Source organism: Haematobia irritans, chromosome 4 (genome assembly GCF_050003625.1).
Source record: "Haematobia irritans isolate KBUSLIRL chromosome 4, ASM5000362v1, whole genome shotgun sequence".
NCBI classification, from domain to species: Eukaryota; Metazoa; Arthropoda; class Insecta; order Diptera; family Muscidae; genus Haematobia; species Haematobia irritans.
The window spans coordinates 93,632,071-93,647,721 of NC_134400.1; positions in this window are offsets into that span (position 1 = coordinate 93,632,071).

The window sequence follows — 15,651 nt, forward strand, 5'->3', positions numbered from 1 at the left end:
ACAGTTGAAATCTAGTTAAAGTGGATTTTGGAAGTGTAACGTGAATAACTATGGTACCAAGTCGTAGTACTTGCCTTGTGGAACATACATAGTAGTGGGTTCTAATCCAGAAGCCAACGGGTTCCCAATTGTTAGAAAGAAGTTTGCACTTCCTAATTTATATTTCTGTAAACCAACATTCCGATAGACTGGTAGACTGAGTATACCTTTCAAAACAACGGGACATTTTACCTTATGTAACCTACGTTGGCAATTGCATAATTTAAAAATTTCATTATTATTGCAAAGATGTTTTTTATGAAATAAAGAAATTCGAACCTTTTTTAAGACAGTTACTTTAATTTGAAATTTGTCTTGAAATCTATTACAATTGGGGTTTAAAGCTCTTTATTATAGAACATACACTGAAAAAAATATTGTCGTGAGGTCAAAGATTTCATGTCTTTAAAATACGAATGCAAATTTTTCTTACCATAGAAGACGCATTTCTCTAATATAAAGTTTTTTTCCTTGTCCAAAAGTCGAAAAACTTTTCAATGAAGTCGTATTGTCCTTATAATTAAGTGATTTGACTTAAAAATGGGTATCATAACATGAAAGAAAAAATGTTTGGACTAAGGTCAACTTGACTTTAATAATTCAGAAAAATTCTTTAAAATTAATGAAATTGTCTTTAAATTTGTTGTCTTTTTGCACCTTGACTACAAAGCAAAAAATCGTTCAAATATAGGACATGTTTTTCAACACTTTATTTTAACGACGTTTTTTACTTGAAACATAGCATAATTACTACTGGAAGTCAAGTCTTAATTTGGAAAATAAAGTTGTCGTTAACTCGTTTTTAAAGGAAAATAGCTGAAAAAGCGAAAAATTAAAATTTGCTTCCTAGAAGCAAGTACACAAAACCTAAATTTAAAAGAGAATTGTGTCTTAAAAGTATCCTTACTTGTATTCTCCGCTTCTTTGGCTCGGAATCAATACCAAATTTTTTAAAGTAAAGACAAAATCTTTGGAACCGGGCATGCTTTTTTTCAGTGTACGATAACTGAAATCTAGTTAAAGTGGATTTTGGAAGTGCAATGTGAATGTCGTATTACATGGTAGTGTTTCTCTCTTGGGAATATTGACTGAACATGTGCATTTCATTCATTTTCCAAACAGTTTTTTAGTGTTACAAAAAATCTTCCGAAAACTATACCGAAATTGACTGCCTTAACCATTGTCACAATATTTTGTATTACAAAATATTTCGTATTTTAGTATGATTTATGGCTGATGTACACTGAAAAAATATTGTCGTGAGGTCAAAGATTTCTTGTCTTTAAAATACGAATACAAATTTTGCTTAGCATAGAAGACGCATTTCTCTAAAATAAAGATATTTTCCTTGTCCAAAAGTCGATAAACTTTTCAATGAAGTCGTATTGTCCTTATAATTAAGTGATTTGACTTAAAAATGGGTATCTTAACATGAAAGAAAAAATTTATAGGCTAAGGTCAACTTGACTTTATTCTTTAAATTTAATGAAATTGTCTTTAAATTTGTTGTCTTTTTGCATCTTGACTACAAAGCAAAAAATCGTTCAAATATAGGACACGTTTTGCAAAACTTTATTTAAAGAAGGTTTTTACTTCAAACTTAGCATAATTTCTACTGGAAGTCGAGTCCTAATTTGGAAAATAATGTTGCCGTTAACTTGCTTTTAAAGGATTTTGATAGCATATGAAGAAAAAAAGCTGAGAAAGCGAAAAATTAAAATTTGCTTCCTAGAAGCAAGTACACAAAACCTAAATTTAAAAGAGAATTGTGTCTTAAAAGTATCCTTACTTGTATTCTCTGCTTCTTTGGCTCGGAATCAATACCAAATTTTTTAAAGTAAAGAGAAAATCTTTGGAACCGAGTATGCTTTTTTTTCAGTGTAAGAGAACAACATAATATATATTGGTAGTTGTCCAGAGAGCGCCTTACAACCGTAGCTTTAGGCGATTTCTAATTCATTCAAATGTCTAAATGTAGAAGAAGGTTTCCCTTTGACCGGGATCCCGGGAAATTCGAAAAAAAATCCTCTTTCCCGGGAATGCAAAAAGTCCGGGAAAAATAAAACCCTAATGTTAGACAAATAAAGGCAGATTAAATTCGTATATAATTCAATTCTTGACCTTGGTATATACAGGAGAGTCTATAAATAATTACGAACCGATATGAACCGATTTTTACGAGATAATTAGAGAGCCAGAGGTGAAATATGGGGGTCGGTTTACGTGGACAATTTGCTTATCCAGGAGGCTCAAGAAATAAAATCTAGGGGCTATATATAATTATGCCATATAATTTGGCTATATACTAACAGAACGTACACAATTTCAACCGAATCGAATGAAATTTTCTCCTCCAAGAGGCTCCGGAGGTCAAATCTGAAGATCAGTTTATATGGGGGATATATATAATTATGGACCGATATGGAGCAAGTTCTCATGGTTGTTAGAGACAAGCCACATCTGGGGGTTTATATGGGGGCTATACGTAAAAGTGGTCCGATATGGCCCATTTGCAATAACATCCGGCCTACGTCAATAACAACTACTTGTGCCAAGTTTCAAGTCGATAGCTTATTTCGTTCGAAAGCTAGCGTGATTTCAACAGACGGACGGACGTGGCTAAATATACTTAGAATTTCACCACGACCCAGAATATATATACTTTATGGGGTCTTAAACCAATATTTCGATGTGTTACAAACGGAATGAGAAAGCTAATATACCCCCCATCCTTTGGTGGCGGGAATAAAAATTGGTTTGAAAATAAAACAAAATTCGCCGAAATATTTAGATTGTTTGTTAAGCAAACACATTTGCTTTTCTTTTAAAAAGCAATCACAATACATGCGTCATACACTTTCTTTTGTATTCAACAACGCTATTATTTAGGTCGAAGAATAAAAGCGTCTTCAACAGCTATTTGAAAGTGTAACCATCTGCATCGTAGACTAGATTGATAAAAATATTGGCCCATTAAGAAAGATTATGCAACATAAACTTTACGATACGCAATTTGCACAATATCAAAGACAAATTTCTTTAAAATAATGAAATTTTAGTTAAAAGAAAATTTATAATCTGTAGTTCAAAAAAATTTTTTAATAAAATTAAGGACACGAATCTTGGAAAATTGCGTCCTTCCATTTAAGTCGTATGTGTTAGAACTAAAGAAGTTTTTCCTTAAAATAAACATTTTTGATTTAAATGTATCTTCTTTAATTCTTTAAAAAAAATGACATATTAATTAAAAGAAAGTTTATAATCCTTGCTTCAAAAAATTTTATACCCTGCGCCACACTGTGGAACAGGGTATTATAAGTTAGTGCATATGTTTGTAACACCCAGAAGGAGACGAGATAGACACATGGTGTCTTTGGCAATAATGCTCAGGGTGGGTCCCTGAGTCGATATAACCATGTCCGTCTGTCCGTCCGTCCGTCCGTCCGTCTGTCTGTGAACACATTTTTGTGATCAAAGTCTAGGTCGCAATTTAAGTCCAATCGCCTTCAAATTTTGCACATGATCCTAATTTGGGTCAGAATAGAACCCTATTGATTTTGGAAGAAATTGGTTTAGATTTAGATATAGCTCCCATATATATCTTTCACCCGATATGCACTAATATGGACCCAGCAGCCAGAGTTTTATACCGATTTGCTTGAAATTTTGTACAAACATAACACTTAGTCGTATAGTTAAGTGTGCAAAATTTGATTGAAATCGGTTCAGATTTAGATATAGCTCCCATATATATCTTTCGCCCGATATGGACTAATATGGTCCTAAAAGCCAGAGTTTTGGCCCAATTTGGTTGAAATTTTGCACTGGGAGTAGATTTAGCATTGTAGCTATGCGCGCCTAATTTGGTTGAAATCGATTCAGATTTAGATATAGCTCCCATATATATCTTTCACCCGATTTCCACTTATATGGACCCAGAAGCCAGAGTTTTATCCCGATTCGCTTGAAATATTGCACAAGGAGTACAATTGGTAGTATAGTCATGTGTGCCAAATTTGATTGAAATCGGTTCAGATTTAGATATATCTTCCATATATATGTTTCGCCCGATATGGACTTATATGGCCCCAGAAGCCAGAGTTTTGGCCCAATTTGGTTGAAATATTGCACTAGGAGTACAATTAGTAACATAGTCATGTGTGCTAAATTTGATTGAAATCGGTTCAGATTTAGATATAGCTCCCATATATATGTTTTTCTGATTTCGACAAAAATGGTCAAAATACCAACATTTTCCTTATTAAATCGCCACTGGTTAATCGAAAAGTTGTAAAAATGACTCTAATTTTCCTAAACTTCTAATACATATATATCGAGCGATAAATCATAAATAAACTTTTGAGAAGTTTCCTTAAAATTGCTTCAGATTTAAATGTTTCCCATATTTTTTTACTAAAATTGTGTTCCACCCTAGTGCATTAGCCATCTTAAATTTTGAGTCTATAGATTTTGTAAAAGTCTATCAAATTCTGTCCAAATCGAGTGTTATTTAAATGTATGTATTTGGGACAAACCCTTATATATAGCCCCCAACACATTTAACGGATGAGATATGGTATCGAAAATGTAGATCTACAAAGTGGTGCAGGGTATAATATAGTCGGCTCCGCCCGACTTTAGACTTTCCTCACTTGTTTTTATTAAATTTAGGACACAAATCTTGAAATTTTGCTTCCCTCTGTTGAAGTTGTAGATCTTTGATGTAAGGCAAATGTTCTATTTTAAGGAACAAGAAAAACATTTTTAGTTTAAAGAAATCGTCTTTAACCCAACTGACATATTAAATTTTTAAATTTAAGACTTATTTTAAGGATTTGCATCTTTGGTTTAAAGTTTTTTTTAGCATTAAGAAAACAGTTTGTACTTTGAAGTACTTGGCATAATTTGGATTTTGAAACTGGTATTTGTTTGTACATGAATACCTTTATTAATATATCGCAAACCGAGAATAAAAAGTCGATGAATGAGATCTGTATCCAATTTTAATTTTATCGATCCTAGATTTAAAGCCAGGGAGGTCCCCAAAAAATGTCTTTATTTTAAAGAAGCCGCATCTTTGGCTCGGAATCAATACCAAAATCCTTAAAGGAAGGTCAAAATCTTTTTTTTTTGAGTGTAGGCTATGATTTATTTTGAGGATTTTGACATATTTGGTTTAAAGTTTTTCCTTGCAAATTAGAACACATTTGTTACTTTAGAGTATCTGTTATAATTTGAATTATTAAACTGGCATTTATTTATACGTGCTTTATTAATATATGGAGAGAGTGAAAATTATCTTATACTGAAAAAAAAAAACAGTGAACCAAAGAGGGCGAAAAGGTTTGTTAATTTTAAAAAATTTAAATTATTTTTAGAAAAAATTAACTAAACAGCATTGAAAACGCTGATATCACGCCGATATCACAAAAATATTAAATATTTTTCGACAAATTCAACAAAATTTTTTTAGACATAATTAATTGTTTTCACTTGTTAAAGAAAATGTTGTAGTTTTTTGGTAAAAATTGGAGTTCAAAATTGCAAGAATGTCTTTAGTGCACAGAAAAAAATATCACCAAAATATTTCCAATTAAAAAGTTAATTGAAGTTGAAAATTTTTTTCAATTAATAAATTAATTGATACAACTAACTTTTTAATCATGATAGAAACATTAAGATAATTAAGTCAATGATTGAAAATTTTAAAATTTTTAATTAAAAAATTAATTGATACAATTAACTTTTTAATCAAATTCGGAAGACTAATTCAGTTAAAAAATGCGCTGATTTCTTTTTTAATTTTTAATTAAAGATGTATTTCAAACAATCATTTGTTAATCCAAGTAAAAACTCTAAGCCAATTCAGAAAGTAATTAAAAATAGTTACCTTTTTTAATTAATAAATTAATTGAGTTTTGCAATCAACATCAATTAAATTTTTAATTGAATCAATTAAAAAATTAATTGAAATTTGCTGAAAAAATCAATTAATTTTTTAATCAAGAATTTTTTCTATGCCCAATTAAAACTGTGATTGATACTATCATTTTCGTGATTGAAGACATTTCAATTAAAAAATTAATTGGATCAATTAATTTGGTGATTGAATCAGAAATTTTTTTTTTGTGTGTGAAATACGAAGTTCAAGACGGGCGCATTTGTAGTAAACTTTGCAAATTTAAAGAAATAATGAACTTTTTTATGAGAAGTACGAATTAAGTAAAACTTTATGTTTCATTTGTGTATAATTTTTTTCCCGTGTTTTTGTTTTTTATACCCTCCACCATAGGATGGGGGTATATTAACTTTGTCATTCCGTTTGTAACACATCGAAATATTGCTCTAAGACCCCATAAAGTATATATATTCTGGGTCGTGGTGAAATTCTGAGTCGATCTAAGCATGTCCGTCCGTCCGTCCGTCTGTCCGTCTGTCCGTCTGTCCGTCTGTCCGGCTGTCCGTCCGTCTGTGGAAATCACGCTAACTTCCGAACGAAACTAGCTATCGACTTGAAACTTGGCACAAGTAGTTGTTATTGATGTAGGTCGGACGGTATTGAAAATGGGCCATATCGGCCCACGTTTACGTATAGCCCCCATATAAACCGATCCCCAAATTTGGATTGCGGAGCCTTCCGGAGCAGCAAAATTCATCCGATCCGGTTGAAATTTGGTACGTGGTCTAAGTATACGGTCTCTAACAACCATTCAAAAATTGGTCCATATCGGTCCATAATTATATATAGCCCCCATATAAACCGATCCCCAGATTTGACCTCCGGAGCCTCTTGGAGGGGCAAAATTCATCCGATCCGGTTGAAATTTGGTACCTGATGTTAGTATACGGTCTCTAACAACCATGCAAAAATTGATCCATATCGGTCCATAAATATATATAGCTCCCATATAAACCGATCCCCAGATTTGACCTCCGGAGCCTCTTGGAGGAGCAAACTTCATCCTACCCGATTGAAATTTGGTACGTGGTATTAGTATATGGTCTCTAATAATCATGCAAAAACTGGTCCATATCGGTCCATAATTATATATAGCTCCCATATAAACCGATCCCCAGATTTGACCTCCGGAGCCTCTTGGAGGGGCAAAATTCATCCGATCCGTTTGAAATTGGATACCTGATGTTAGTATACGGTCTCTAACAAGCATGCAAAAATTGCTCCATATCGGTCCATAATTATATATAGCTCCCATATAAACCGATCCCCAGATTTGAACTCTGGAGCCTCTTGGATGAGCAAAATTCATCCGATCCAATTGAAATTTAGTACGTGGTGTTAGTATATGGTCTCTAACAACCATGCAAAAATTGGTCCATATCGGTCCATAATTATATATAGCCCCCATATAAACCGATCCCCAGATTTGACCTCCGGAGCCTCTTGGAGGGGCAAAATTCATCCGATCCGGTTGAAATTTGGTACCTGATGTTAGTATACGGTCTCTAACAACCATGCAAAAATTGATCCATATCGGTCCATAAATATATATAGCTCCCATATAAACCGATCCCCAGATTTGACCTCCGGAGCCTCTTGGAGGAGCAAACTTCATCCTACCCGATTGAAATTTGGTACGTGGTATTAGTATATGGTCTCTAACAATCATGCAAAAACTGGTCCATATCGGTCCATAATTATATATAGCTCCCATATAAACCGATGCCCAGATTTGACCTCCGGAGCCTCTTGGAGGGGCAAAATTCATCCGATCCGTTTGAAATTGGGTACCTGATGTTAGTATACGGTCTCTAACAAGCATGCAAAAATTGGTCCATATCGGTCCATAATTATATATAGCTCCCATATAAACCGATCCCCAGATTTGAACTCTGGAGCCTCTTGGATGAGCAAAATTCATCCGATCCAATTGAAATTTAGTACGTGGTGTTAGTATATGGTCTCTAACAACCATGCAAAAATTGGTCCATATCGGTCCATAATTATATATAGCTCCCATATAAACCGATCCCCAGATTTGACCTCCGGAGCCTCTTGGAGGAGCAAAAGTCATCCGATGCGGTTGAAATTTGGTACATTTCGTTAGTATATGGCCTCTAACAGCCATGTACAAATTGTCAAATTTTATTACTATAGAAAGTTTTGTCAAAATTTCATTTCTATAGAAAGTTTTGTAAAAAGTTTATTTCTATAGCAATGTTTGTCAACATTTTATTTCCATAGAAAATTTTGTCAAAATTTTATTTCTACAGAAAATTTTGTAAAAAATTTATTTCTGTAGAAAATTTTGTCAACATTTTAGTTCTATAGACAATTTTGTCAACATTTTATTTCTATAGAACATTTTGTCAACATTTTATTTCTATAGAAAATTTTGTCAACATTTTATTTCTATAGAAAATTTTGTCAAAATTTTATTGCTATAGAAAATTTTGTCAACATTTTACTTCCATAGAAAATTTTGTCAACATTGTATTTCTATAGAAAATTTTGTCAAGTTTTTATTTCTATAGAAAATTTTGTCAAAATTTTATTTCTATAGAAAATTTTGTCAAACTGAATTATATACGTATTTAATCGGCCTTTTTTTGTTTAATATATACCCCTTATGGACTAACTTACCATTTAGAAGACAGTGTTAAAAAGTTTTACGATACCTTGCCATCGGCAAGTGTTATCGCAACCCAAGTAATTCGATTGTGGATGACAGCCTTTAGTAGAAGTTCCTACGCAATCCATGGTGGAGGGTACATAAGATTCGGCCTGGCCGAACTTACGGCCGTATATACTTGTTTTTGGTTCATTTAACTAACATAGGCAAACAATTATTAAAGTAAAGGAAATTTTCTCCAAACATATAAATTCCATGAACTAAAATAAAATTAAATTGGCTTCAGTGAAATAGAAGGTTCACTTTTTTGAGTGTTTTTTAATTTTATTTACCCTAGATTTACGGCAAGATAGGTCCGTAAAAAATGTCTTCATTTAAAGAAGCAACCCGCATCATACACTGAAAGTTTTCTTTTCTGAGGAACGAAATTTTAGACGAGAAAGTTTTCTTTTGACGCCAAAAAATTATTCCTTAACAGCAAATAAACAAAGATTAGAGATAATTGTTGAATGGCTTATAGTAAATTGGGGTTTATTTGTCCTAAAAGAAAATACTCAATAGGAAAGGGAAATTTCAATTGTCTAAAATTTCTTTCCGCGGAAAAGTACTTTTTCTTTGGGTGTATTACAGGAAAATGCAAATAATGTGCGCACATTTTATAGAATTTTATAAGAAAACTCCATAATTTAAACAACCTTTTTATGATTTTTTTCTTTAATGTTTATTAAAAATTAACTGAATAAAAAAAATACTAAACTAAATGTTGGTTTTCATTTTTGCTCACAATGCAATTTAAAGCTCCTTGAAATAGGCCGTAACCAAAATTACTTAGGATGACATTAGTGTACAAAAACTAAAGATGAATTTTCAGGGTTAAATCAGAGGAATGAATGACGATGACACGAATTTCCGATATATAAGATTACTTCGACTTTAAATTTTTTTGTTTTTTCAAACAATCAAAAAGGCCAACCGTACAAGTATATGTGAACAAAAGATCTGCCGATTCGGAATTTGGATACTCATCACTATGGAACGCCTTTCGAGACACTATGGTCGTTTATCACACATTACACAGCTCAAACGTATCAATTAACACTCTAATGCCCCAAATTTTTTAAATGTTCAATGTTAACGGCACGATAGCAAGAAAACTAAACAAGAAAAATTCAATATATGGTGCAAAGCCTCTTGAACAGTTTTAAGTAAGTTTTCTTTTTATTTTACCCATTTTTGTTCATTTAAGGTGCGTTTTACTAAAACCTTCCTTATTAAATGAAGACCGCCTAAAGGCGGGCTTGGGCATTAGAGGGTTAAGTTGGCTACAAAGCATCTAAAGGTTCAGGTATGAAGAAAATATTTCTATTTTTTTTTAATGGAATTTGAAACAATGATAGCATCACGACTGAATAATTACTCCGAAAGAAATGCAGCAAATGCTTCACAATTTTAACATCCAAGCAAGCCCTGTAAAAACGAAAATTTCCTTAGCTATTTTGGCTACGCTTTGTTTTTGTTGGTCAATGTTAAAACAATTTCAAAATCAATGTTATGCAAATAATTTTTAAAATTCCGTCGCTTGTTTTTAATTGCTCCATCCTGTAGAATATGTTTTAATTTCCAGATTCGAAATCAATTTTTTTTACCAAAGTAAAAAAACTTTGCATGAATAAATAAACAATAAAAAATAAATACAAAAAAATATGCCAAAGCAGTCCAGTAAATTTAATTTTTTGTGTGAGCCATAATTTACAATTAAACTTAACTTTATGGAAAACATAAATCAATGTAAATGTAAATACACTGATGATCGTCATAAATGAAATCTGAATAAAAATTGAAAACAAAATATATATAAAAAGTTGTTTGTTTCATTTTATTTGAATGCAGAATACATGATCGATGAGAAGAAGATGGAGTAGGGAGTCAACAAGTGAGTAAAGTAAAAAGTTGCGGGGGGCGATTTTATCATACTCTAAACCTCTCCTACTGAAAACTAGACATAAGCATTTAAGGTTTATTATTATATGTTATAAACAAATACAAATGTCTGAACTAACATTAAACTATAGAGCCAGATTAGATTTGTTTAATTGGCTACCTTTGACACGAATTATGGCCTCCAACAAAGTCATCACACGCTGTTCAAAATTGTCTCGGCAGTATTTGGCCAATTCTCGGCGACACTTTGGTATTTTATAGTGCCAACCTTACTCTCCAAAATGACCCACAAAAATCCAACGGTTTGAAATCCGGAGATTGATTTTGTTGACCATTGTGCGGTAGAAATGAAGGGAGGAACCTATTTTTTTTAGTCGGTCTTGGTTGGCGCGTGCAGAGGTGATGGTGGTGAGTCGTGTTGGAAGAATGTCCATGGTATGTGGCCAAAATATTAGTATGTCTGAATACTGGAAATTTGATACGATTGGCCTGAAAATCTGATTTTTTAGGTCCACAAATAGGTGTGCGGGGCCGACTATATTATACCCTTCACCACCGTGTAGACCCTTCCATCAAATTTATTGGTAACTTCATAAAAGTGTAAATATTATTTCTCCAAAAAATTCTCTACAAGTAAAACTTAAATAGGATATCGCCCTGGGACTTAACATTAAAACCCATTAAAAATGGGTATAAAATATGAAATATTCTACCATATATCCCTAAAAGAGGCGTGCATATATATGCGAGCTACATCTGAATACTACACTGAAAAAAATATTGTCGTGAGGTCAAAGATTTCATGTCTTTAAAATACGAATGCAAATTTTGCTTAGCACACCCACACGGTTGAAAATGACTGTTTTTCATATGTTTGGCTATAAACATTATATGTTTGGAACACAAATTTTTAAACACAATATTTTTGAGTGCAAGCATATAATGTTCATAAACTAGCATAACATGTTTGGGACATATATGTTAATATGTTAGAACATATTATGTTTGGGACATAAAATGTTTGTAAATATAATATGCTTGAATGCAAACATATATTAATTTAGAAATAGCCTATGAACATATATGTGTTTAGTAGCTTGGAGCGCTATTTAACAGGGAGCGATATTGAATTAAGTTGGTGGTTGTTGCTTGTTATTACAAAATTAACATTTTATTTTTCCTTGGGCAATTGATCAGCTACTTCTTTGATCCTTACAAACTGTGTGGTCCGCTGTTCGAATAAAAAAAAATAAAAAAAAATCATAAAATTTAATAATTTTTTCTACAATGTTTTTATTACAGAAAAAGGTGCTAAGAACTAAAAAATCTCGTGGAAGTGAGAAAGATGTCGTGGAATATACAATTGGGCAGAAACAAAATTTTGAGCATTCAGGTCGAAAACCTATGTTGTTAACACCTATATTACCTGTTTATTTTCATAATTCATTATGATTGTAAATATATAAATAAATAAATAAAATTTTGAGCACAATATTGTTTGGGAGAATTTTAAGCATATAATATTTTTGGGTGCAAAATGCTTCCAAACATATTATATGGTCACATAATAACATATTGTTTTTTGGAAGACAACATTATTGAATTTGGATGCAAAAATACAAAATGTTTGGAACTTAGACTACCCAAACATATATTGTTTAGACCAATATGCTTTCAAACATATTATATATTGGTAGAGATCAAACATATAAATGTTTGGGCAATACCCAAAAATGTATATGCTTGAAGCAAAATATGTTTGGGAGTATATGTTACAGAAGCAATTTTTTGTGAGGGTGCAGAGAAGGAATATGATCACCTCAAACATATTTCAAGAACATGTTTGTCACTAAAATTGTATTTTCTCGTCAAATATAACCTGCTTGCCGAAATCAGATACATGATTTCCGAGAAAATAACATGGTTGCGAAAACCATGTTACCACCCAAAAATAACATTTTGCTCTTAAAACATGTTTGAGGTGATCATATTCCTTCTCTGGGTGCATACAAGACGCATTTCTCTAATATAAAGTTTTTTTCCTTGTCCAAAAGCCGATAAACTTTTCAATGAAGTCGTATTGTTCTTATAATTAAGTGATTTCACTTAAAAATGGGTATAATAATATAAAAGAAACAAGTATATACGGCCGCAAGTTCGGCCACGCCGAATCTTATGTACCCACCACCATGGATTGCGTAGAAACTTCTACGAAAGACTATCATCCACAATCGAATTACTTGGGTTGTGGTATCTTAAAACTTCTTAACATCGTTTTCTAAATTGTGATTTAGTCCATACATGGTATATATTAGACAAAAAAAGTTATGTATAGTTAAGTCTACAAATAATTACGAATCGATATGGACTTTTTGTACGTAGAGAGCCAGAATTGAAATATGGGGATCGCTTATATGGTGGCTATATACAATTATGAACTTGATATGGACCAATTTTTGTGTGATTGGGGATCGATTTATCTGAGGGCCATATATAACTATAGACCGATATAGACCTAGTTAGGCATGGTTGTTAACGACCATATACTAGCACAATGTACCAAATTTCAACTCACTCGGATGAAATTTGCTCCTCCAAGAGGTTCCTATGGGAGCTATATATAATTATGGACTGATAAGAACCAATTCCTGCATGGTTGTTGGATACCATATACTAACATCACGTACCAAATTCCAACCGAATGGGAAGAATTTTGCTCTTCTCTGGAGGTCAAATCTGGGGATCGGTTTATATGGGACCTATATATAATTATGGACCGATATCGGCCAATTTTTGCATGGGAGTTTGAGGCCATATATTAACACCACGTACCTAATTTCAACTGAATCAGATGAATTTTGGTCTTCCAAGAGGTTCCGGAGGTCAAATCTGGTGATCGGTTTATATGGGGGCTATATATAATTATGAACCGATGTGGACCAATATTTGCATGGTTGTTAGAGACCATGTACTAACACCATGTACCAAATTTCAGCCAGATCGGATGAAATTTTCTTCTCTTAGAGGCCTCGCAAGCCAAATTTTGGGGTCCGTTTATATGGGGGCTATACGTAAAAGTGGACCGATATGGCCCATTTGCAATACCATCCGACCTACATCAATAACAACTACTTGTGCCAAGTTTCAAGTCGATAGCTTGTTTCGTTCGGAAGGTAGCGTGATTTCAACAGACGGACGGACGGACGGACATGCTCAGATCGACTCAGAATTTCACCACGACCCAGAATATATATACTTTATGGGGTCTTAGAGCAATATTTCGATGTGTTACAAATGGAATGACAAAGTTAATATACCCCCCATCCTATGGTGGTGGGTATAAAAATGTTTGGGACAAGATCAACTTGACTTTAATAATTCAGAAAAATTCCTTAAATTTAATGAAATTGTCTTTAAATTTGTCGTCTTTTTGCTACTTGACTACAAAGCAAAAAATCGTTCAAATATAGGACATGTTTTTCATCTCTTTATTTTAAAGACGTTTTTTACTTAAAACATAGCATAATTTCTGGGAGCCACCGTGGTGCAATGGTTAGCATGCCCGCCTTGCATACACAAGGTCGTGGGTTCGATTCCTGCTTCGACCGAACACCAAAAAGTTTTTCAGCGGTGGATTATCCCACCTCAGTAATGCTGGTGACATTTCTGAGGGTTTCAAAACTTCTCTAAGTGGTTTCACTGCAATGTGGAACGCCGTTCGGACTCGGCTATAAAAAGGAGGTCCCTTGTCATTGAGCTTAACATGAAATCGGCCAGCACTCAGTGATAAGAGAAAAGTTCACCAATGTGGTATCACAATTGACTGAATAGTCTAAGTGAGCCTGATACATCGGGCTGCCACCTAACCTAACCTAACCTAGCATAATTTCTACTGGACGTCGAGTCTTAATTTGGAAAATAAAGTTGTCGTTAACTCGTTTTTAAAGGACTTTGATAGCATATTAAGAAAAAAGCTGAAAAAGCGAAAAATTAAAATTTACTTCCTAGAAGCAAGTACACAAAAGCCAGATTTAAAAGAGAATTGTGTCTTAAAAGTATCCTTACTTGTATTCTCCGCTTCTTTGGCTCGGAATCAATACCAAAATTTTTAAAGTAAAGACAAAATCTTTGGAACCAAAAAACCAAATTTGATACATATTACTAAAATGGTAGCTCTCAGTTCAAAATTTCAACTAATTCGGAATGAAACTTTGGCCTCCGGTGATCATATGAATCTATATCAGGCGTAAAATACATATGTGAGTTATATCTAAATCTGAACCATTTTCATTTATCATACTTGACGATATCCTCATCTGAATTCTTTCTGCAAAATTTTAAGCAAGTTAAGCAGAAACTCTGGCTTCTGGGTCCATTTAAGTGCATATCGGGTGAAAGATATATATGATCTATATCTAAATCTGGAAATGTTTTATTTTAATTCACATCCAAAACGCTGAATTCGGATCACACATTAAGAAATGGTGCATATTCAGTGTAATGGCTTATGAAATGGTGGACATTCGGTCTATGACATGCCCACACAGAAAAAAAAATGCAAACTGTGTTATACACGCACAGAAAAAACATGTTTGGACAGACATGGTTGCCGCGTCCACTTAATGTTTATCTAGAGCATGTAATTGTCGGGAAAATCATGTATTTTGTCATTGTAAAAATAATTTTCGAGCGGAGAAAAACATATGTTGGCAATAAGCATTTAAATGGTTCTCAAATGCAGCAAACATGTTCTTTTATTTAAATGATAGAATTTGAGACCATTACATGGTCGGGAAAATCATGTACCTGACCATTAATTTTTTTTTACTTTTTTGCAGAGAAAAAAGTATTTTTATAGGTTACGTATAGACAAGAGGTGTGCACCTGAGTAATATTTTATTCACGCACACTCACGACGGAAAAATCTGACTCACGCACGAAATTGTTTAGTAGGACTCACGCACACTCACGAAAAGAAAAATTTGTACTCACGCACACTCACGCACGAAAATGTCGTGACTCACGAAAAGTACCGTACCTCACGAAAAATGTCGTGACTCACGAATAATTGTATGAATAA